The following is a 26,095-nucleotide window of genomic DNA, read 5'->3' as shown; positions in this document are numbered from 1 at the left end:
ATAAAACAGCACTCATTCATTCCATGAAAAAATCTGCACATGCTAATCGAATAAGTAGAGCTTTGCCATTCATTTAATGAAACAAGTTGTATGCTTTCTGTTAAAGAAACCAACTGCATGCATTCATTTAATCAAACAGACTGCTCTCGTTAATTCAATGTGTCGAGCTTCTTTCATTCATTCAATTTTTAAGTTTATCTCATTCATTCAATGTAACAAACTGCAGGTGTTCATTCAATGAGTAGAGCTTCTCACATTGATTCAATACCACGAGTTTAATGTTTCGATTCAATGAAACAAATTGCACCCATTGATTTAATGACAAAAAGTGCATGTGCTAATTGAATGAGGGCCTCCAGCTTAAAGTTTTCACTTAATGAAACAAGCTGAAACAATTGAATCAGTCATTTATTTAAACTTCAATCATAGATTCAATGAATCAAACGGTAATCTTAAGTTCAATGAGACAGATCTAACGAACCTTTTTAGTGAAACATACTGCACACATTTATTGAATTTACAGACTGCACGTGTTAACTCAAAGAGTAGAGCTTCTCTTATTTATTCAATATGTCAAGCTTAACTCCTTCATTTAATATAACAAACTGCAATCATTCAATCATTGTGCAAAACTTCAATCATCGATTCAATGAATCAAACGTCATTCATTGATTGAATGAACGAAACTTAACTTATTTATTTAGTGAATCCAAGAGCATGCATCCATTCAATGAATCAAACAGCACTCATTCATTCCATGAAAATATCTGCACATGCTAATCGAATGAGTAGAGCTTTTGCCATTCATTCAATGATACTAGTTGCACGCTTTCTGTCAAAGAAACCAACTGCCTGCATTCATTTCATCAAGCAGATTGCACTTGTTAATTCAATGTGTAGAGCTTCTTTCATTCAGTCAACGTTTCCAGCTTATATCATGCATTCAATTCAACAAACTGCAGGTGTTCATTCAATGAGTACAGCTACTCTCATTTATTCGTTGCCCCTAGCTAAACGTTTTGTTTCAATGAAAAAGCCGGCACTTGTTCATTCAATGAGTGGAGCTTCACACATTGATTCAATACCACGAGTTCAAGGAATCGATTCAATGAAACAAACTGTACCCATTCATTTAATGATAAAAAGTGCATGTGTTAATTCAAAGAGTACAGCTTCTCTCATTGATTCATTATTTCGAGTTTAAAGTTTTCACTTAATGAAACAAGCTGAAACCAGTGAATCAGCCATTGAAATAAACTTCAAACAGTAATTCAATGAATCAATCGGCATTCTTAGATTTAATGAGACAGATGTAACTAACTTATGCAGTGAATCAAACCGCTCACATTCATTGAATGAAAAAGACTGCACGTCTTAATTCAAAAAGTAGATCTTCTCTTTTTTATTCATTATGTCAAGCTTAACTCCTTCATTTAATGTAACAAACTGCAAACATTCAATCATTGTGTCAAACCTCAATCATTGATTCAATGAATCAAACCTTATTCATTGATTCAATGAAAGAAACTTCACTCATTTACTTAGTGATTCTAACAGCATTCATCCATTCAATGAATCAAACAGCACTCATTCATTTCATGAAAAAAGCTGCACATGCTGATCGAATAAGTAGAGCTTTGCCATTCATTTAATGAAACAAGTTGCACGCTTTCTGTCAAAGAAACCGACTGCATGCATTCATTTAATCAAACAGACTGCACTCGTTAATTCAATGTGTAGAGCTTCTTTCATTCATTCAACTTTTTAAGCTTATCTCATTCATTCAATGCAACAAACTGTAGGTATTCATTTAATGAGTACAGCTTCTCTCAATTATTCAGTGCCTCGAGCTAAACGTTTTGTTTCAATGAAAAAGCCTGAACTTTGTTAATTCAATGAGTAGAGCTTCACACATTGATTCAATACCACGAGTTCAAGGAATAGATTCAATTAAACAAACTACACCCATTCATTTAATGATAAAAAGTGCATGTGCTAATTCAATGAGTACAGCTTCTCTCATTGATTCATCGTTTCGAGTTTAAAGTTTTCATTAAATGAAACAAGCTGAAACCAGTGAATCAGCCATTGATTTAAACTTCAAGCAGTAATTCAATGAATCAATCGGCATTCTTAGATTTTATAAGACACATGTAACTAACTTATGCAGTGAATCAAACCGCTCACATTCATTGAATGAAACAGACTGCACGTCTTAAATCAAAGAGTAGAACGTCTCTTATTTATTCATTATGTCAAGCTTAACTCCTTCATTTAATATAACAAACTGCAATCATTGTGTCAAACCTCAATCATTGATTCAATGAATCAAACGTTATTCATTGATTCAATGATAGAAACTTCACTCATTTACTTAGCGATTCCAACTGAATTCATCCATTCAATGAATAAAACAGCACTCATTCATTCCATGAAAAAATCTGCACATGCTAATCGAATAAGTAGAGCTTTGCCATTCATTTAATGAAACAAGTTGTATGCTTTCTGTTAAAGAAACCAACTGCATGCATTCATTTAATCAAACAGACTGCTCTCGTTAATTCAATGTGTGGAGCTTCTTTCATTCATTCAATTTTTAAGTTTATCTCATTCATTCAATGTAACAAACTGCAGGTGTTCATTCAATGAGTAGAGCTTCTCACATTGATTCAATACCACGAGTTTAAGGTTTCGATTCAATGAAACAAATTGCACCCATTGATTTAATGACAAAAAGTGCATGTGCTAATTGAATGAGGGCCTCCAGCTTAAAGTTTTCACTTAATGAAACAAGCTGAAACAATTGAATCAGTCATTTATTTAAACTTCAATCATAGATTCAATGAATCAAACGGTAATCTTAAGTTCAATGAGACAGATCTAACGAACCTTTTTAGTGAAACATACTGCACACATTTATGGAATTTACAGACTGCACGTGTTAACTCAAAGAGTAGAGCTTCTCTTATTTATTCAATATGTCAAGCTTAACTCCTTCATTTAATATAACAAACTGCAATCATTCAATCATTGTGCCAAACTTCAATCATTGATTCAATGAATCAAACGTCATTCATTGATTGAATGAACGAAACTTAACTTATTTATTTAGTGATTCCAAGAGCATGCATCCATTCAATGAATCAAACAGCACTCATTCATTCCATGAAAATATCTGCACATGCTAATCGAATGAGTAGAGCTTTTGCCATTCATTCAATGATACTAGTTGCACGCTTTCTGTCAAAGAAACCAACTGCCTGCATTCATTTCATCAAGCAGATTGCACTTGTTAATTCAATGTGTAGAGCTTCTTTCATTCAGTCAACGTTTCCAGCTTATATCATGCATTCAATGCAACAAACTGCAGGTGTTCATTCAATGAGTACAGCTACTCTCATTTATTCGTTGCCCCTAGCTAAACGTTTTGTTTCAATGAAAAAGCCGGCACTTGTTCATTCAATGAGTGGAGCTTCACACATTGATTCAATACCACGAGTTCAAGGAATCGATTCAATGAAACAAACTGTACCCATTCATTTAATGATAAAAAGTGCATGTGTTAATTCAAAGAGTACAGCTTCTCTCATTGATTCATTATTTCGAGTTTAAAGTTTTCACTTAATGAAACAAGCTGAAACCAGTGAATCAGCCATTGAAATAAACTTCAAACAGTAATTCAATGAATCAATCGGCATTCTTAGATTTAATGAGACAGATGTAACTAACTTATGCAGTGAATCAAACCGCTCACATTCATTGAATGAAAAAGACTGCACGTCTTAATTCAAAAAGTAGATCTTCTCTTTTTTATTCATTATGTCAAGCTTAACTCCTTCATTTAATGTAACAAACTGCAAACATTCAATCATTGTGTCAAACCTCAATCATTGATTCAATGAATCAAACCTTATTCATTGATTCAATGAAAGAAACTTCACTCATTTACTTAGTGATTCTAACAGCATTCATCCATTCAATGAATCAAACAGCACTCATTCATTTCATGAAAAAAGCTGCACATGCTGATCGAATAAGTAGAGCTTTGCCATTCATTTAATGAAACAAGTTGCACGCTTTCTGTCAAAGAAACCGACTGCATGCATTCATTTAATCAAACAGACTGCACTCGTTAATTCAATGTGTAGAGCTTCTTTCATTCATTCAACTTTTTAAGCTTATCTCATTCATTCAATGCAACAAACTGTAGGTATTCATTCAATGAGTACAGCTTCTCTCAATTATTCAGTGCCTCGAGCTAAACGTTTTGTTTCAATGAAAAAGCCTGAACTTTGTTAATTCAATGAGTAGAGCTTCACACATTGATTCAATACCACGAGTTCAAGGAATAGATTCAATTAAACAAACTACACCCATTCATTTAATGATAAAAAGTGCATGTGCTAATTCAATGAGTACAGCTTCTCTCATTGATTCATCGTTTCGAGTTTAAAGTTTTCATTTAATGAAACAAGCTGAAACCAGTGAATCAGCCATTGATTTAAACTTCAAGCAGTAATTCAATGAATCAATCGGCATTCTTAGATTTTATAAGACACATGTAACTAACTTATGCAGTGAATCAAAACGGTCACATTCATTGAATGAAACAGACTGCACGTCTTAAATCAAAGAGTAGAACGTCTCTTATTTATTCATTATGTCAAGCTTAACTCCTTCATTTAATATAACAAACTGCAATCATTGTGTCAAACCTCAATCATTGATTCAATGAATCAAACGTTATTCATTGATTCAATGAAAGAAACTTCACTCATTTACTTAGCGATTCCAACTGAATTCATCCATTCAATGAATAAAACAGCACTCATTCATTCCATGAAAAAATCTGCACATGCTAATCGAATAAGTAGAGCTTTGCCATTCATTTAATGAAACAAGTTGTATGCTTTCTGTTAAAGAAACCAACTGCATGCATTCATTTAATCAAACAGACTGCTCTCGTTAATTCAATGTGTGGAGCTTCTTTCATTCATTCAATTTTTAAGTTTATCTCATTCATTCAATGTAACAAACTGCAGGTGTTCATTCAATGAGTAGAGCTTCTCACATTGATTCAATACCACGAGTTTAAGGTTTCGATTCAATGAAACAAATTGCACCCATTGATTTAATGACAAAAAGTGCATGTGCTAATTGAATGAGGGCCTCCAGCTTAAAGTTTTCACTTAATGAAACAAGCTGAAACAATTGAATCAGTCATTTATTTAAACTTCAATCATAGATTCAATGAATCAAACGGTAATCTTAAGTTCAATGAGACAGATCTAACGAACCTTTTTAGTGAAACATACTGCACACATTTATGGAATTTACAGACTGCACGTGTTAACTCAAAGAGTAGAGCTTCTCTTATTTATTCAATATGTCAAGCTTAACTCCTTCATTTAATATAACAAACTGCAATCATTCAATCATTGTGCCAAACTTCAATCATTGATTCAATGAATCAAACGTCATTCATTGATTGAATGAACGAAACTTAACTTATTTATTTAGTGATTCCAAGAGCATGCATCCATTCAATGAATCAAACAGCACTCATTCATTCCATGAAAATATCTGCACATGCTAATCGAATGAGTAGAGCTTTTGCCATTCATTCAATGATACTAGTTGCACGCTTTCTGTCAAAGAAACCAACTGCCTGCATTCATTTCATCAAGCAGATTGCACTTGTTAATTCAATGTGTAGAGCTTCTTTCATTCAGTCAACGTTTCCAGCTTATATCATGCATTCAATGCAACAAACTGCAGGTGTTCATTCAATGAGTACAGCTACTCTCATTTATTCGTTGCCCCTAGCTAAACGTTTTGTTTCAATGAAAAAGCCGGCACTTGTTCATTCAATGAGTGGAGCTTCACACATTGATTCAATACCACGAGTTCAAGGAATCGATTCAATGAAACAAACTGTACCCATTCATTTAATGATAAAAAGTGCATGTGTTAATTCAAAGAGTACAGCTTCTCTCATTGATTCATTATTTCGAGTTTAAAGTTTTCACTTAATGAAACAAGCTGAAACCAGTGAATCAGCCATTGAAATAAACTTCAAACAGTAATTCAATGAATCAATCGGCATTCTTAGATTTAATGAGACAGATGTAACTAACTTATGCAGTGAATCAAACCGCTCACATTCATTGAATGAAAAAGACTGCACGTCTTAATTCAAAAAGTAGATCTTCTCTTTTTTATTCATTATGTCAAGCTTAACTCCTTCATTTAATGTAACAAACTGCAAACATTCAATCATTGTGTCAAACCTCAATCATTGATTCAATGAATCAAACCTTATTCATTGATTCAATGAAAGAAACTTCACTCATTTACTTAGTGATTCTAACAGCATTCATCCATTCAATGAATCAAACAGCACTCATTCATTTCATGAAAAAAGCTGCACATGCTGATCGAATAAGTAGAGCTTTGCCATTCATTTAATGAAACAAGTTGCACGCTTTCTGTCAAAGAAACCGACTGCATGCATTCATTTAATCAAACAGACTGCACTCGTTAATTCAATGTGTAGAGCTTCTTTCATTCATTCAACTTTTTAAGCTTATCTCATTCATTCAATGCAACAAACTGTAGGTATTCATTCAATGAGTACAGCTTCTCTCAATTATTCAGTGCCTCGAGCTAAACGTTTTGTTTCAATGAAAAAGCCTGAACTTTGTTAATTCAATGAGTAGAGCTTCACACATTGATTCAATACCACGAGTTCAAGGAATAGATTCAATTAAACAAACTACACCCATTCATTTAATGATAAAAAGTGCATGTGCTAATTCAATGAGTACAGCTTCTCTCATTGATTCATCGTTTCGAGTTTAAAGTTTTCATTTAATGAAACAAGCTGAAACCAGTGAATCAGCCATTGATTTAAACTTCAAGCAGTAATTCAATGAATCAATCGGCATTCTTAGATTTTATAAGACACATGTAACTAACTTATGCAGTGAATCAAACCGCTCACATTCATTGAATGAAACAGACTGCACGTCTTAAATCAAAGAGTAGAACGTCTCTTATTTATTCATTATGTCAAGCTTAACTCCTTCATTTAATATAACAAACTGCAATCATTGTGTCAAACCTCAATCATTGATTCAATGAATCAAACGTTATTCATTGATTCAATGAAAGAAACTTCACTCATTTACTTAGCGATTCCAACTGAATTCATCCATTCAATGAATAAAACAGCACTCATTCATTCCATGAAAAAATCTGCACATGCTAATCGAATAAGTAGAGCTTTGCCATTCATTTAATGAAACAAGTTGTATGCTTTCTGTTAAAGAAACCAACTGCATGCATTCATTTAATCAAACAGACTGCTCTCGTTAATTCAATGTGTGGAGCTTCTTTCATTCATTCAATTTTTAAGTTTATCTCATTCATTCAATGTAACAAACTGCAGGTGTTCATTCAATGAGTAGAGCTTCTCACATTGATTCAATACCACGAGTTTAAGGTTTCGATTCAATGAAACAAATTGCACCCATTGATTTAATGACAAAAAGTGCATGTGCTAATTGAATGAGGGCCTCCAGCTTAAAGTTTTCACTTAATGAAACAAGCTGAAACAATTGAATCAGTCATTTATTTAAACTTCAATCATAGATTCAATGAATCAAACGGTAATCTTAAGTTCAATGAGACAGATCTAACGAACCTTTTTAGTGAAACATACTGCACACATTTATGGAATTTACAGACTGCACGTGTTAACTCAAAGAGTAGAGCTTCTCTTATTTATTCAATATGTCAAGCTTAACTCCTTCATTTAATATAACAAACTGCAATCATTCAATCATTGTGCCAAACTTCAATCATTGATTCAATGAATCAAACGTCATTCATTGATTGAATGAACGAAACTTAACTTATTTATTTAGTGATTCCAAGAGCATGCATCCATTCAATGAATCAAACAGCACTCATTCATTCCATGAAAATATCTGCACATGCTAATCGAATGAGTAGAGCTTTTGCCATTCATTCAATGATACTAGTTGCACGCTTTCTGTCAAAGAAACCAACTGCCTGCATTCATTCCATCAAGCAGATTGCACTTGTTAATTCAATGTGTAGAGCTTCTTTCATTCAGTCAACGTTTCCAGCTTATATCATGCATTCAATGCAACAAACTGCAGGTGTTCATTCAATGAGTACAGCTACTCTCATTTATTCGTTGCCCCTAGCTAAACGTTTTGTTTCAATGAAAAAGCCTGCACTTGTTCATTCAATGAGTGGAGCTTCACACATTGATTCAATACCACGAGTTCAAGGAATCGATTCAATGAAACAAACTGTACCCATTCATTTAATGATAAAAAGTGCATGTGTTAATTCAAAGAGTACAGCTTCTCTCATTGATTCATTATTTCGAGTTTAAAGTTTTCACTTAATGAAACAAGCTGAAACCAGTGAATCAGCCATTGATTTAAACTTCAAACAGTAATTCAATGAATCAATCGGCATTCTTAGATTTAATGAGACAGATGTAACTAACTTATGCAGTGAATCAAACCGCTCACATTCATTGAATGAAAAAGACTGCACGTCTTAATTCAAAAAGTAGATCTTCTCTTTTTTATTCATTATGTCAAGCTTAACTCCTTCATTTAATGTAACAAACTGCAAACATTCAATCATTGTGTCAAACCTCAATCATTGATTCAATGAATCAAACCTTATTCATTGATTCAATGAAAGAAACTTCACTCATTTACTTAGTGATTCTAACAGCATTCATCCATTCAATGAATCAAACAGCACTCATTCATTTCATGAAAAAAGCTGCACATGCTAATCGAATAAGTAGAGCTTTGCCATTCATTTAATGAAACAAGTTGGACGCTTTCTGTCAAAGAAACCGACTGCATGCATTCATTTAATCAAACAGACTGCACTCGTTAATTCAATGTGTAGAGCTTCTTTCATTCATTCAACTTTTTAAGCTTATCTCATTCATTCAATGCAACAAACTGCAGGTGTTCATTCAATGAGTACAGCTTCTCTCAATTATTCAGTGCCTCGAGCTAAACGTTTTGTTTCAATGAAAAAGCCTGAACTTGTTCATTCAATGAGTAGAGCTTCACACATTGATTCAATACCACGAGTTCAAGGAATAGATTCAATTAAACAAACTACACCCATTCATTTAATGATAAAAAGTGCATGTGCTAATTCAATGAGTACAGCTTCTCTCATTGATTCATCGTTTCGAGTTTAAAGTTTTCATTTAATGAAACAAGCTGAAACCAGTGAATCAGCCATTGATTTAAACTTCAAGCAGTAATTCAATGAATCAATCGGCATTCTTAGATTTTATAAGACACATGTAACTAACTTATGCAGTGAATCAAACCGCTCACATTCATTGAATGAAACAGACTGCACGTCTTAAATCAAAGAGTAGAACTTCTCTTATTTCTTCATTATGTCAAGCGTAACTCCTTCATTTAATCTAATAAACTGCAATCATTGTGTCAAACCTCAATCATTGATTCAATGAATCAAACGTTATTCATTGATTCAATGAAAGAAACTTCACTCATTTACTTAGCGATTCCAACTGAATTCATCCATTCAATGAATAAAACAGCACTCATTCATTCCATGAAAAAATCTGCACATGCTAATCGAATAAGTAGAGCTTTGCCATTCATTTAATGAAACAAGTTGTATGCTTTCTGTTAAAGAAACCAACTGCATGCATTCATTTAATCAAACAGACTGCTCTCGTTAATTCAATGTGTGGAGCTTCTTTCATTCATTCAATTTTTAAGTTTATCTCATTCATTCAATGTAACAAACTGCAGGTGTTCATTCAATGAGTAGAGCTTCTCACATTGATTCAATACCACGAGTTTAAGGTTTCGATTCAATGAAACAAATTGCACCCATTGATTTAATGACAAAAAGTGCATGTGCTAATTGAATGAGGGCCTCCAGCTTAAAGTTTTCACTTAATGAAACAAGCTGAAACAATTGAATCAGTCATTTATTTAAACTTCAATCATAGATTCAATGAATCAAACGGTAATCTTAAGTTCAATGAGACAGATCTAACGAACCTTTTTAGTGAAACATACTGCACACATTTATGGAATTTACCGACTGCACGTGTTAACTCAAAGAGTAGAGCTTCTCTTATTTATTCAATATGTCAAGCTTAACTCCTTCATTTAATATAACAAACTGCAATCATTCAATCATTGTGCCAAACTTCAATCATCGATTCAATGAATCAAACGTCATTCATTGATTGAATGAACGAAACTTAACTTATTTATTTAGTGATTCCAAGAGCATGCATCCATTCAATGAATCAAACAGCACTCATTCATTCCATGAAAATATCTGCACATGCTAATCGAATGAGTAGAGCTTTTGCCATTCATTCAATGATACCTGTTGCACGCTTTCTGTCAAAGAAACCAACTGCCTGCATTCATTTCATCAAGCAGATTGCACTTGTTAATTCAATGTGTAGAGCTTCTTTCATTCAGTCAACGTTTCCAGCTTATATCATGCATTCAATGCAACAAACTGCAGGTGTTCATTCAATGAGTACAGCTACTCTCATTTATTCGTTGCCCCTAGCTAAACGTTTTGTTTCAATGAAAAAGCCTGCACTTGTTCATTCAATGAGTAGAGCTTCACACATTGATTCAATACCACGAGTTCAAGGAATCGATTCAATTAAACAAACTACACCCATTCATTTAATGATAAAAAGTGCATGTGTTAATTCAAAGAGTACAGCTTCTCTCATTGATTCATTGTTTCGAATTTAAAGTTTTCACTTAATGAAACAAGCTGAAACCAGTGAATCAGCCATTGATTTAAACTTCAAACAGTAATTCAATGAATCAATCGGCATTCTTAGATTTAATGAGACAGATGTAACTAACTTATGCAGTGAATCAAACCGCTCACATTCATTGAATGAAAAAGACTGCACGTCTTAATTCAAAAAGTAGATCTTCTCTTTTTTATTCATTATGTCAAGCTTAACTCCTTCATTTAATGTAACAAACTGCAAACATTCAATCATTGTGTCAAACCTCAATCATTGATTCAATGAATCAAACCTTATTCATTGATTCAATGAAAGAAACTTCACTCATTTACTTAGTGATTCTAACAGCATTCATCCATTCAATGAATCAAACAGCACTCATTCATTTCATGAAAAAAGCTGCACATGCTAATCGAATAAGTAGAGCTTTGCCATTCATTTAATGAAACAAGTTGGACGCTTTCTGTCAAAGAAACCGACTGCATGCATTCATTTAATCAAACAGACTGCACTCGTTAATTCAATGTGTAGAGCTTCTTTCATTCATTCAACTTTTTAAGCTTATCTCATTCATTCAATGCAACAAACTGCAGGTGTTCATTCAATGAGTACAGCTTCTCTCAATTATTCAGTGCCTCGAGCTAAACGTTTTGTTTCAATGAAAAAGCCTGAACTTGTTCATTCAATGAGTAGAGCTTCACACATTGATTCAATACCACGAGTTCAAGGAATAGATTCAATTAAACAAACTACACCCATTCATTTAATGATAAAAAGTGCATGTGCTAATTCAATGAGTACAGCTTCTCTCATTGATTCATCGTTTCGAGTTTAAAGTTTTCATTTAATGAAACAAGCTGAAACCAGTGAATCAGCCATTGATTTAAACTTCAAGCAGTAATTCAATGAATCAATCGGCATTCTTAGATTTTATAAGACACATGTAACTAACTTATGCAGTGAATCAAACCGCTCACATTCATTGAATGAAACAGACTGCACGTCTTAAATCAAAGAGTAGAACTTCTCTTATTTCTTCATTATGTCAAGCGTAACTCCTTCATTTAATCTAATAAACTGCAATCATTGTGTCAAACCTCAATCATTGATTCAATGAATCAAACGTTATTCATTGATTCAATGAAAGAAACTTCACTCATTTACTTAGCGATTCCAACTGAATTCATCCATTCAATGAATAAAACAGCACTCATTCATTCCATGAAAAAATCTGCACATGCTAATCGAATAAGTAGAGCTTTGCCATTCATTTAATGAAACAAGTTGTATGCTTTCTGTTAAAGAAACCAACTGCATGCATTCATTTAATCAAACAGACTGCTCTCGTTAATTCAATGTGTCGAGCTTCTTTCATTCATTCAATTTTTAAGTTTATCTCATTCATTCAATGTAACAAACTGCAGGTGTTCATTCAATGAGTAGAGCTTCTCACATTGATTCAATACCACGAGTTTAATGTTTCGATTCAATGAAACAAATTGCACCCATTGATTTAATGACAAAAAGTGCATGTGCTAATTGAATGAGGGCCTCCAGCTTAAAGTTTTCACTTAATGAAACAAGCTGAAACAATTGAATCAGTCATTTATTTAAACTTCAATCATAGATTCAATGAATCAAACGGTAATCTTAAGTTCAATGAGACAGATCTAACGAACCTTTTTAGTGAAACATACTGCACACATTTATTGAATTTACAGACTGCACGTGTTAACTCAAAGAGTAGAGCTTCTCTTATTTATTCAATATGTCAAGCTTAACTCCTTCATTTAAAATAACAAACTGCAATCATTCAATCATTGTGCAAAACTTCAATCATCGATTCAATGAATCAAACGTCATTCATTGATTGAATGAACGAAACTTAACTTATTTATTTAGTGAATCCAAGAGCATGCATCCATTCAATGAATCAAACAGCACTCATTCATTCCATGAAAATATCTGCACATGCTAATCGAATGAGTAGAGCTTTTGCCATTCATTCAATGATACTAGTTGCACGCTTTCTGTCAAAGAAACCAACTGCCTGCATTCATTTCATCAAGCAGATTGCACTTGTTAATTCAATGTGTAGAGCTTCTTTCATTCAGTCAACGTTTCCAGCTTATATCATGCATTCAATTCAACAAACTGCAGGTGTTCATTCAATGAGTACAGCTACTCTCATTTATTCGTTGCCCCTAGCTAAACGTTTTGTTTCAATGAAAAAGCCGGCACTTGTTCATTCAATGAGTGGAGCTTCACACATTGATTCAATACCACGAGTTCAAGGAATCGATTCAATGAAACAAACTGTACCCATTCATTTAATGATAAAAAGTGCATGTGTTAATTCAAAGAGTACAGCTTCTCTCATTGATTCATTATTTCGAGTTTAAAGTTTTCACTTAATGAAACAAGCTGAAACCAGTGAATCAGCCATTGAAATAAACTTCAAACAGTAATTCAATGAATCAATCGGCATTCTTAGATTTAATGAGACAGATGTAACTAACTTATGCAGTGAATCAAACCGCTCACATTCATTGAATGAAAAAGACTGCACGTCTTAATTCAAAAAGTAGATCTTCTCTTTTTTATTCATTATGTCAAGCTTAACTCCTTCATTTAATGTAACAAACTGCAAACATTCAATCATTGTGTCAAACCTCAATCATTGATTCAATGAATCAAACCTTATTCATTGATTCAATGAAAGAAACTTCACTCATTTACTTAGTGATTCTAACAGCATTCATCCATTCAATGAATCAAACAGCACTCATTCATTTCATGAAAAAAGCTGCACATGCTGATCGAATAAGTAGAGCTTTGCCATTCATTTAATGAAACAAGTTGCACGCTTTCTGTCAAAGAAACCGACTGCATGCATTCATTTAATCAAACAGACTGCACTCGTTAATTCAATGTGTAGAGCTTCTTTCATTCATTCAACTTTTTAAGCTTATCTCATTCATTCAATGCAACAAACTGTAGGTATTCATTTAATGAGTACAGCTTCTCTCAATTATTCAGTGCCTCGAGCTAAACGTTTTGTTTCAATGAAAAAGCCTGAACTTTGTTAATTCAATGAGTAGAGCTTCACACATTGATTCAATACCACGAGTTCAAGGAATAGATTCAATTAAACAAACTACACCCATTCATTTAATGATAAAAAGTGCATGTGCTAATTCAATGAGTACAGCTTCTCTCATTGATTCATCGTTTCGAGTTTAAAGTTTTCATTAAATGAAACAAGCTGAAACCAGTGAATCAGCCATTGATTTAAACTTCAAGCAGTAATTCAATGAATCAATCGGCATTCTTAGATTTTATAAGACACATGTAACTAACTTATGCAGTGAATCAAACCGCTCACATTCATTGAATGAAACAGACTGCACGTCTTAAATCAAAGAGTAGAACGTCTCTTATTTATTCATTATGTCAAGCTTAACTCCTTCATTTAATATAACAAACTGCAATCATTGTGTCAAACCTCAATCATTGATTCAATGAATCAAACGTTATTCATTGATTCAATGAAAGAAACTTCACTCATTTACTTAGCGATTCCAACTGAATTCATCCATTCAATGAATAAAACAGCACTCATTCATTCCATGAAAAAATCTGCACATGCTAATCGAATAAGTAGAGCTTTGCCATTCATTTAATGAAACAAGTTGTATGCTTTCTGTTAAAGAAACCAACTGCATGCATTCATTTAATCAAACAGACTGCTCTCGTTAATTCAATGTGTGGAGCTTCTTTCATTCATTCAATTTTTAAGTTTATCTCATTCATTCAATGTAACAAACTGCAGGTGTTCATTCAATGAGTAGAGCTTCTCACATTGATTCAATACCACGAGTTTAAGGTTTCGATTCAATGAAACAAATTGCACCCATTGATTTAATGACAAAAAGTGCATGTGCTAATTGAATGAGGGCCTCCAGCTTAAAGTTTTCACTTAATGAAACAAGCTGAAACAATTGAATCAGTCATTTATTTAAACTTCAATCATAGATTCAATGAATCAAACGGTAATCTTAAGTTCAATGAGACAGATCTAACGAACCTTTTTAGTGAAACATACTGCACACATTTATGGAATTTACAGACTGCACGTGTTAACTCAAAGAGTAGAGCTTCTCTTATTTATTCAATATGTCAAGCTTAACTCCTTCATTTAATATAACAAACTGCAATCATTCAATCATTGTGCCAAACTTCAATCATTGATTCAATGAATCAAACGTCATTCATTGATTGAATGAACGAAACTTAACTTATTTATTTAGTGATTCCAAGAGCATGCATCCATTCAATGAATCAAACAGCACTCATTCATTCCATGAAAATATCTGCACATGCTAATCGAATGAGTAGAGCTTTTGCCATTCATTCAATGATACTAGTTGCACGCTTTCTGTCAAAGAAACCAACTGCCTGCATTCATTTCATCAAGCAGATTGCACTTGTTAATTCAATGTGTAGAGCTTCTTTCATTCAGTCAACGTTTCCAGCTTATATCATGCATTCAATGCAACAAACTGCAGGTGTTCATTCAATGAGTACAGCTACTCTCATTTATTCGTTGCCCCTAGCTAAACGTTTTGTTTCAATGAAAAAGCCGGCACTTGTTCATTCAATGAGTGGAGCTTCACACATTGATTCAATACCACGAGTTCAAGGAATCGATTCAATGAAACAAACTGTACCCATTCATTTAATGATAAAAAGTGCATGTGTTAATTCAAAGAGTACAGCTTCTCTCATTGATTCATTATTTCGAGTTTAAAGTTTTCACTTAATGAAACAAGCTGAAACCAGTGAATCAGCCATTGAAATAAACTTCAAACAGTAATTCAATGAATCAATCGGCATTCTTAGATTTAATGAGACAGATGTAACTAACTTATGCAGTGAATCAAACCGCTCACATTCATTGAATGAAAAAGACTGCACGTCTTAATTCAAAAAGTAGATCTTCTCTTTTTTATTCATTATGTCAAGCTTAACTCCTTCATTTAATGTAACAAACTGCAAACATTCAATCATTGTGTCAAACCTCAATCATTGATTCAATGAATCAAACCTTATTCATTGATTCAATGAAAGAAACTTCACTCATTTACTTAGTGATTCTAACAGCATTCATCCATTCAATGAATCAAACAGCACTCATTCATTTCATGAAAAAAGCTGCACATGCTGATCGAATAAGTAGAGCTTTGCCATTCATTTAATGAAACAAGTTGCACGCTTTCTGTCAAAGAAACCGACTGCATGCATTCATTTAATCAAACAGACTGCACTCGTTAATTCAATGTGTAGAGCTTCTTTCATTCATTCAACTTTTTAAGCTTATCTCATTCATTCAATGCAACAAACTGTAGGTATTCATTCAATGAGTACAGCTTCTCTCAATTATTCAGTGCCTCGAGCTAAACGTTTTGTTTCAATGAAAAAGCCTGAACTTTGTTAATTCAATGAGTAGAGCTTCACACATTGATTCAATACCACGAGTTCAAGGAATAGATTCAATTAAACAAACTACACCCATTCATTTAATGATAAAAAGTGCATGTGCTAATTCAATGAGTACAGCTTCTCTCATTGATTCATCGTTTCGAGTTTAAAGTTTTCATTTAATGAAACAAGCTGAAACCAGTGAATCAGCCATTGATTTAAACTTCAAGCAGTAATTCAATGAATCAATCGGCATTCTTAGATTTTATAAGACACATGTAACTAACTTATGCAGTGAATCAAAACGGTCACATTCATTGAATGAAACAGACTGCACGTCTTAAATCAAAGAGTAGAACGTCTCTTATTTATTCATTATGTCAAGCTTAACTCCTTCATTTAATATAACAAACTGCAATCATTGTGTCAAACCTCAATCATTGATTCAATGAATCAAACGTTATTCATTGATTCAATGAAAGAAACTTCACTCATTTACTTAGCGATTCCAACTGAATTCATCCATTCAATGAATAAAACAGCACTCATTCATTCCATGAAAAAATCTGCACATGCTAATCGAATAAGTAGAGCTTTGCCATTCATTTAATGAAACAAGTTGTATGCTTTCTGTTAAAGAAACCAACTGCATGCATTCATTTAATCAAACAGACTGCTCTCGTTAATTCAATGTGTGGAGCTTCTTTCATTCATTCAATTTTTAAGTTTATCTCATTCATTCAATGTAACAAACTGCAGGTGTTCATTCAATGAGTAGAGCTTCTCACATTGATTCAATACCACGAGTTTAAGGTTTCGATTCAATGAAACAAATTGCACCCATTGATTTAATGACAAAAAGTGCATGTGCTAATTGAATGAGGGCCTCCAGCTTAAAGTTTTCACTTAATGAAACAAGCTGAAACAATTGAATCAGTCATTTATTTAAACTTCAATCATAGATTCAATGAATCAAACGGTAATCTTAAGTTCAATGAGACAGATCTAACGAACCTTTTTAGTGAAACATACTGCACACATTTATGGAATTTACAGACTGCACGTGTTAACTCAAAGAGTAGAGCTTCTCTTATTTATTCAATATGTCAAGCTTAACTCCTTCATTTAATATAACAAACTGCAATCATTCAATCATTGTGCCAAACTTCAATCATTGATTCAATGAATCAAACGTCATTCATTGATTGAATGAACGAAACTTAACTTATTTATTTAGTGATTCCAAGAGCATGCATCCATTCAATGAATCAAACAGCACTCATTCATTCCATGAAAATATCTGCACATGCTAATCGAATGAGTAGAGCTTTTGCCATTCATTCAATGATACTAGTTGCACGCTTTCTGTCAAAGAAACCAACTGCCTGCATTCATTTCATCAAGCAGATTGCACTTGTTAATTCAATGTGTAGAGCTTCTTTCATTCAGTCAACGTTTCCAGCTTATATCATGCATTCAATGCAACAAACTGCAGGTGTTCATTCAATGAGTACAGCTACTCTCATTTATTCGTTGCCCCTAGCTAAACGTTTTGTTTCAATGAAAAAGCCGGCACTTGTTCATTCAATGAGTGGAGCTTCACACATTGATTCAATACCACGAGTTCAAGGAATCGATTCAATGAAACAAACTGTACCCATTCATTTAATGATAAAAAGTGCATGTGTTAATTCAAAGAGTACAGCTTCTCTCATTGATTCATTATTTCGAGTTTAAAGTTTTCACTTAATGAAACAAGCTGAAACCAGTGAATCAGCCATTGAAATAAACTTCAAACAGTAATTCAATGAATCAATCGGCATTCTTAGATTTAATGAGACAGATGTAACTAACTTATGCAGTGAATCAAACCGCTCACATTCATTGAATGAAAAAGACTGCACGTCTTAATTCAAAAAGTAGATCTTCTCTTTTTTATTCATTATGTCAAGCTTAACTCCTTCATTTAATGTAACAAACTGCAAACATTCAATCATTGTGTCAAACCTCAATCATTGATTCAATGAATCAAACCTTATTCATTGATTCAATGAAAGAAACTTCACTCATTTACTTAGTGATTCTAACAGCATTCATCCATTCAATGAATCAAACAGCACTCATTCATTTCATGAAAAAAGCTGCACATGCTGATCGAATAAGTAGAGCTTTGCCATTCATTTAATGAAACAAGTTGCACGCTTTCTGTCAAAGAAACCGACTGCATGCATTCATTTAATCAAACAGACTGCACTCGTTAATTCAATGTGTAGAGCTTCTTTCATTCATTCAACTTTTTAAGCTTATCTCATTCATTCAATGCAACAAACTGTAGGTATTCATTCAATGAGTACAGCTTCTCTCAATTATTCAGTGCCTCGAGCTAAACGTTTTGTTTCAATGAAAAAGCCTGAACTTTGTTAATTCAATGAGTAGAGCTTCACACATTGATTCAATACCACGAGTTCAAGGAATAGATTCAATTAAACAAACTACACCCATTCATTTAATGATAAAAAGTGCATGTGCTAATTCAATGAGTACAGCTTCTCTCATTGATTCATCGTTTCGAGTTTAAAGTTTTCATTTAATGAAACAAGCTGAAACCAGTGAATCAGCCATTGATTTAAACTTCAAGCAGTAATTCAATGAATCAATCGGCATTCTTAGATTTTATAAGACACATGTAACTAACTTATGCAGTGAATCAAACCGCTCACATTCATTGAATGAAACAGACTGCACGTCTTAAATCAAAGAGTAGAACGTCTCTTATTTATTCATTATGTCAAGCTTAACTCCTTCATTTAATATAACAAACTGCAATCATTGTGTCAAACCTCAATCATTGATTCAATGAATCAAACGTTATTCATTGATTCAATGAAAGAAACTTCACTCATTTACTTAGCGATTCCAACTGAATTCATCCATTCAATGAATAAAACAGCACTCATTCATTCCATGAAAAAATCTGCACATGCTAATCGAATAAGTAGAGCTTTGCCATTCATTTAATGAAACAAGTTGTATGCTTTCTGTTAAAGAAACCAACTGCATGCATTCATTTAATCAAACAGACTGCTCTCGTTAATTCAATGTGTGGAGCTTCTTTCATTCATTCAATTTTTAAGTTTATCTCATTCATTCAATGTAACAAACTGCAGGTGTTCATTCAATGAGTAGAGCTTCTCACATTGATTCAATACCACGAGTTTAAGGTTTCGATTCAATGAAACAAATTGCACCCATTGATTTAATGACAAAAAGTGCATGTGCTAATTGAATGAGGGCCTCCAGCTTAAAGTTTTCACTTAATGAAACAAGCTGAAACAATTGAATCAGTCATTTATTTAAACTTCAATCATAGATTCAATGAATCAAACGGTAATCTTAAGTTCAATGAGACAGATCTAACGAACCTTTTTAGTGAAACATACTGCACACATTTATGGAATTTACAGACTGCACGTGTTAACTCAAAGAGTAGAGCTTCTCTTATTTATTCAATATGTCAAGCTTAACTCCTTCATTTAATATAACAAACTGCAATCATTCAATCATTGTGCCAAACTTCAATCATTGATTCAATGAATCAAACGTCATTCATTGATTGAATGAACGAAACTTAACTTATTTATTTAGTGATTCCAAGAGCATGCATCCATTCAATGAATCAAACAGCACTCATTCATTCCATGAAAATATCTGCACATGCTAATCGAATGAGTAGAGCTTTTGCCATTCATTCAATGATACTAGTTGCACGCTTTCTGTCAAAGAAACCAACTGCCTGCATTCATTCCATCAAGCAGATTGCACTTGTTAATTCAATGTGTAGAGCTTCTTTCATTCAGTCAACGTTTCCAGCTTATATCATGCATTCAATGCAACAAACTGCAGGTGTTCATTCAATGAGTACAGCTACTCTCATTTATTCGTTGCCCCTAGCTAAACGTTTTGTTTCAATGAAAAAGCCTGCACTTGTTCATTCAATGAGTGGAGCTTCACACATTGATTCAATACCACGAGTTCAAGGAATCGATTCAATGAAACAAACTGTACCCATTCATTTAATGATAAAAAGTGCATGTGTTAATTCAAAGAGTACAGCTTCTCTCATTGATTCATTATTTCGAGTTTAAAGTTTTCACTTAATGAAACAAGCTGAAACCAGTGAATCAGCCATTGATTTAAACTTCAAACAGTAATTCAATGAATCAATCGGCATTCTTAGATTTAATGAGACAGATGTAACTAACTTATGCAGTGAATCAAACCGCTCACATTCATTGAATGAAAAAGACTGCACGTCTTAATTCAAAAAGTAGATCTTCTCTTTTTTATTCATTATGTCAAGCTTAACTCCTTCATTTAATGTAACAAACTGCAAACATTCAATCATTGTGTCAAACCTCAATCATTGATTCAATGAATCAAACCTTATTCATTGATTCAATGAAAGAAACTTCACTCATTTACTTAGTGATTCTAACAGCATTCATCCATTCAATGAATCAAACAGCACTCATTCATTTCATGAAAAAAGCTGCACATGCTAATCGAATAAGTAGAGCTTTGCCATTCATTTAATGAAACAAGTTGGACGCTTTCTGTCAAAGAAACCGACTGCATGCATTCATTTAATCAAACAGACTGCACTCGTTAATTCAATGTGTAGAGCTTCTTTCATTCATTCAACTTTTTAAGCTTATCTCATTCATTCAATGCAACAAACTGCAGGTGTTCATTCAATGAGTACAGCTTCTCTCAATTATTCAGTGCCTCGAGCTAAACGTTTTGTTTCAATGAAAAAGCCTGAACTTGTTCATTCAATGAGTAGAGCTTCACACATTGATTCAATACCACGAGTTCAAGGAATAGATTCAATTAAACAAACTACACCCATTCATTTAATGATAAAAAGTGCATGTGCTAATTCAATGAGTACAGCTTCTCTCATTGATTCATCGTTTCGAGTTTAAAGTTTTCATTTAATGAAACAAGCTGAAACCAGTGAATCAGCCATTGATTTAAACTTCAAGCAGTAATTCAATGAATCAATCGGCATTCTTAGATTTTATAAGACACATGTAACTAACTTATGCAGTGAATCAAACCGCTCACATTCATTGAATGAAACAGACTGCACGTCTTAAATCAAAGAGTAGAACTTCTCTTATTTCTTCATTATGTCAAGCGTAACTCCTTCATTTAATCTAATAAACTGCAATCATTGTGTCAAACCTCAATCATTGATTCAATGAATCAAACGTTATTCATTGATTCAATGAAAGAAACTTCACTCATTTACTTAGCGATTCCAACTGAATTCATCCATTCAATGAATAAAACAGCACTCATTCATTCCATGAAAAAATCTGCACATGCTAATCGAATAAGTAGAGCTTTGCCATTCATTTAATGAAACAAGTTGTATGCTTTCTGTTAAAGAAACCAACTGCATGCATTCATTTAATCAAACAGACTGCTCTCGTTAATTCAATGTGTGGAGCTTCTTTCATTCATTCAATTTTTAAGTTTATCTCATTCATTCAATGTAACAAACTGCAGGTGTTCATTCAATGAGTAGAGCTTCTCACATTGATTCAATACCACGAGTTTAAGGTTTCGATTCAATGAAACAAATTGCACCCATTGATTTAATGACAAAAAGTGCATGTGCTAATTGAATGAGGGCCTCCAGCTTAAAGTTTTCACTTAATGAAACAAGCTGAAACAATTGAATCAGTCATTTATTTAAACTTCAATCATAGATTCAATGAATCAAACGGTAATCTTAAGTTCAATGAGACAGATCTAACGAACCTTTTTAGTGAAACATACTGCACACATTTATGGAATTTACAGACTGCACGTGTTAACTCAAAGAGTAGAGCTTCTCTTATTTATTCAATATGTCAAGCTTAACTCCTTCATTTAATATAACAAACTGCAATCATTCAATCATTGTGCCAAACTTCAATCATCGATTCAATGAATCAAACGTCATTCATTGATTGAATGAACGAAACTTAACTTATTTATTTAGTGATTCCAAGAGCATGCATCCATTCAATGAATCAAACAGCACTCATTCATTCCATGAAAATATCTGCACATGCTAATCGAATGAGTAGAGCTTTTGCCATTCATTCAATGATACCTGTTGCACGCTTTCTGTCAAAGAAACCAACTGCCTGCATTCATTTCATCAAGCAGATTGCACTTGTTAATTCAATGTGTAGAGCTTCTTTCATTCAGTCAACGTTTCCAGCTTATATCATGCATTCAATGCAACAAACTGCAGGTGTTCATTCAATGAGTACAGCTACTCTCATTTATTCGTTGCCCCTAGCTAAACGTTTTGTTTCAATGAAAAAGCCTGCACTTGTTCATTCAATGAGTAGAGCTTCACACATTGATTCAATACCACGAGTTCAAGGAATCGATTCAATTAAACAAACTACACCCATTCATTTAATGATAAAAAGTGCATGTGTTAATTCAAAGAGTACAGCTTCTCTCATTGATTCATTGTTTCGAATTTAAAGTTTTCACTTAATGAAACAAGCTGAAACCAGTGAATCAGCCATTGATTTAAACTTCAAACAGTAATTCAATGAATCAATCGGCATTCTTAGATTTAATGAGACAGATGTAACTAACTTATGCAGTGAATCAAACCGCTCACATTCATTGAATGAAAAAGACTGCACGTCTTAATTCAAAAAGTAGATCTTCTCTTTTTTATTCATTATGTCAAGCTTAACTCCTTCATTTAATGTAACAAACTGCAAACATTCAATCATTGTGTCAAACCTCAATCATTGATTCAATGAATCAAACCTTATTCATTGATTCAATGAAAGAAACTTCACTCATTTACTTAGTGATTCTAACAGCATTCATCCATTCAATGAATCAAACAGCACTCATTCATTTCATGAAAAAAGCTGCACATGCTAATCGAATAAGTAGAGCTTTGCCATTCATTTAATGAAACAAGTTGGACGCTTTCTGTCAAAGAAACCGACTGCATGCATTCATTTAATCAAACAGACTGCACTCGTTAATTCAATGTGTAGAGCTTCTTTCATTCATTCAACTTTTTAAGCTTATCTCATTCATTCAATGCAACAAACTGCAGGTGTTCATTCAATGAGTACAGCTTCTCTCAATTATTCAGTGCCTCGAGCTAAACGTTTTGTTTCAATGAAAAAGCCTGAACTTGTTCATTCAATGAGTAGAGCTTCACACATTGATTCAATACCACGAGTTCAAGGAATAGATTCAATTAAACAAACTACACCCATTCATTTAATGATAAAAAGTGCATGTGCTAATTCAATGAGTACAGCTTCTCTCATTGATTCATCGTTTCGAGTTTAAAGTTTTCATTTAATGAAACAAGCTGAAACCAGTGAATCAGCCATTGATTTAAACTTCAAGCAGTAATTCAATGAATCAATCGGCATTCTTAGATTTTATAAGACACATGTAACTAACTTATGCAGTGAATCAAACCGCTCACATTCATTGAATGAAACAGACTGCACGTCTTAAATCAAAGAGTAGAACTTCTCTTATTTCTTCATTATGTCAAGCGTAACTCCTTCATTTAATCTAATAAACTGCAATCATTGTGTCAAACCTCAATCATTGATTCAATGAATCAAACGTTATTCATTGATTCAATGAAAGAAACTTCACTCATTTACTTAGCGATTCCAACTGAATTCATCCATTCAATGAATAAAACAGCACTCATTCATTCCATGAAAAAATCTGCACATGCTAATCGAATAAGTAGAGCTTTGCCATTCATTTAATGAAACAAGTTGTATGCTTTCTGTTAAAGAAACCAACTGCATGCATTCATTTAATCAAACAGACTGCTCTCGTTAATTCAATGTGTCGAGCTTCTTTCATTCATTCAATTTTTAAGTTTATCTCATTCATTCAATGTAACAAACTGCAGGTGTTCATTCAATGAGTAGAGCTTCTCACATTGATTCAATACCACGAGTTTAATGTTTCGATTCAATGAAACAAATTGCACCCATTGATTTAATGACAAAAAGTGCATGTGCTAATTGAATGAGGGCCTCCAGCTTAAAGTTTTCACTTAATGAAACAAGCTGAAACAATTGAATCAGTCATTTATTTAAACTTCAATCATAGATTCAATGAATCAAACGGTAATCTTAAGTTCAATGAGACAGATCTAACGAACCTTTTTAGTGAAACATACTGCACACATTTATTGAATTTACAGACTGCACGTGTTAACTCAAAGAGTAGAGCTTCTCTTATTTATTCAATATGTCAAGCTTAACTCCTTCATTTAAAATAACAAACTGCAATCATTCAATCATTGTGCAAAACTTCAATCATCGATTCAATGAATCAAACGTCATTCATTGATTGAATGAACGAAACTTAACTTATTTATTTAGTGAATCCAAGAGCATGCATCCATTCAATGAATCAAACAGCACTCATTCATTCCATGAAAATATCTGCACATGCTAATCGAATGAGTAGAGCTTTTGCCATTCATTCAATGATACTAGTTGCACGCTTTCTGTCAAAGAAACCAACTGCCTGCATTCATTTCATCAAGCAGATTGCACTTGTTAATTCAATGTGTAGAGCTTCTTTCATTCAGTCAACGTTTCCAGCTTATATCATGCATTCAATTCAACAAACTGCAGGTGTTCATTCAATGAGTACAGCTACTCTCATTTATTCGTTGCCCCTAGCTAAACGTTTTGTTTCAATGAAAAAGCCGGCACTTGTTCATTCAATGAGTGGAGCTTCACACATTGATTCAATACCACGAGTTCAAGGAATCGATTCAATGAAACAAACTGTACCCATTCATTTAATGATAAAAAGTGCATGTGTTAATTCAAAGAGTACAGCTTCTCTCATTGATTCATTATTTCGAGTTTAAAGTTTTCACTTAATGAAACAAGCTGAAACCAGTGAATCAGCCATTGAAATAAACTTCAAACAGTAATTCAATGAATCAATCGGCATTCTTAGATTTAATGAGACAGATGTAACTAACTTATGCAGTGAATCAAACCGCTCACATTCATTGAATGAAAAAGACTGCACGTCTTAATTCAAAAAGTAGATCTTCTCTTTTTTATTCATTATGTCAAGCTTAACTCCTTCATTTAATGTAACAAACTGCAAACATTCAATCATTGTGTCAAACCTCAATCATTGATTCAATGAATCAAACCTTATTCATTGATTCAATGAAAGAAACTTCACTCATTTACTTAGTGATTCTAACAGCATTCATCCATTCAATGAATCAAACAGCACTCATTCATTTCATGAAAAAAGCTGCACATGCTGATCGAATAAGTAGAGCTTTGCCATTCATTTAATGAAACAAGTTGCACGCTTTCTGTCAAAGAAACCGACTGCATGCATTCATTTAATCAAACAGACTGCACTCGTTAATTCAATGTGTAGAGCTTCTTTCATTCATTCAACTTTTTAAGCTTATCTCATTCATTCAATGCAACAAACTGTAGGTATTCATTTAATGAGTACAGCTTCTCTCAATTATTCAGTGCCTCGAGCTAAACGTTTTGTTTCAATGAAAAAGCCTGAACTTTGTTAATTCAATGAGTAGAGCTTCACACATTGATTCAATACCACGAGTTCAAGGAATAGATTCAATTAAACAAACTACACCCATTCATTTAATGATAAAAAGTGCATGTGCTAATTCAATGAGTACAGCTTCTC

This window comes from Chiloscyllium punctatum, chromosome 27, assembly GCF_047496795.1.
Source record: "Chiloscyllium punctatum isolate Juve2018m chromosome 27, sChiPun1.3, whole genome shotgun sequence".
Classification (NCBI taxonomy): domain Eukaryota; kingdom Metazoa; phylum Chordata; class Chondrichthyes; order Orectolobiformes; family Hemiscylliidae; genus Chiloscyllium; species Chiloscyllium punctatum.
This window is presented reverse-complemented; position numbering follows the sequence as displayed.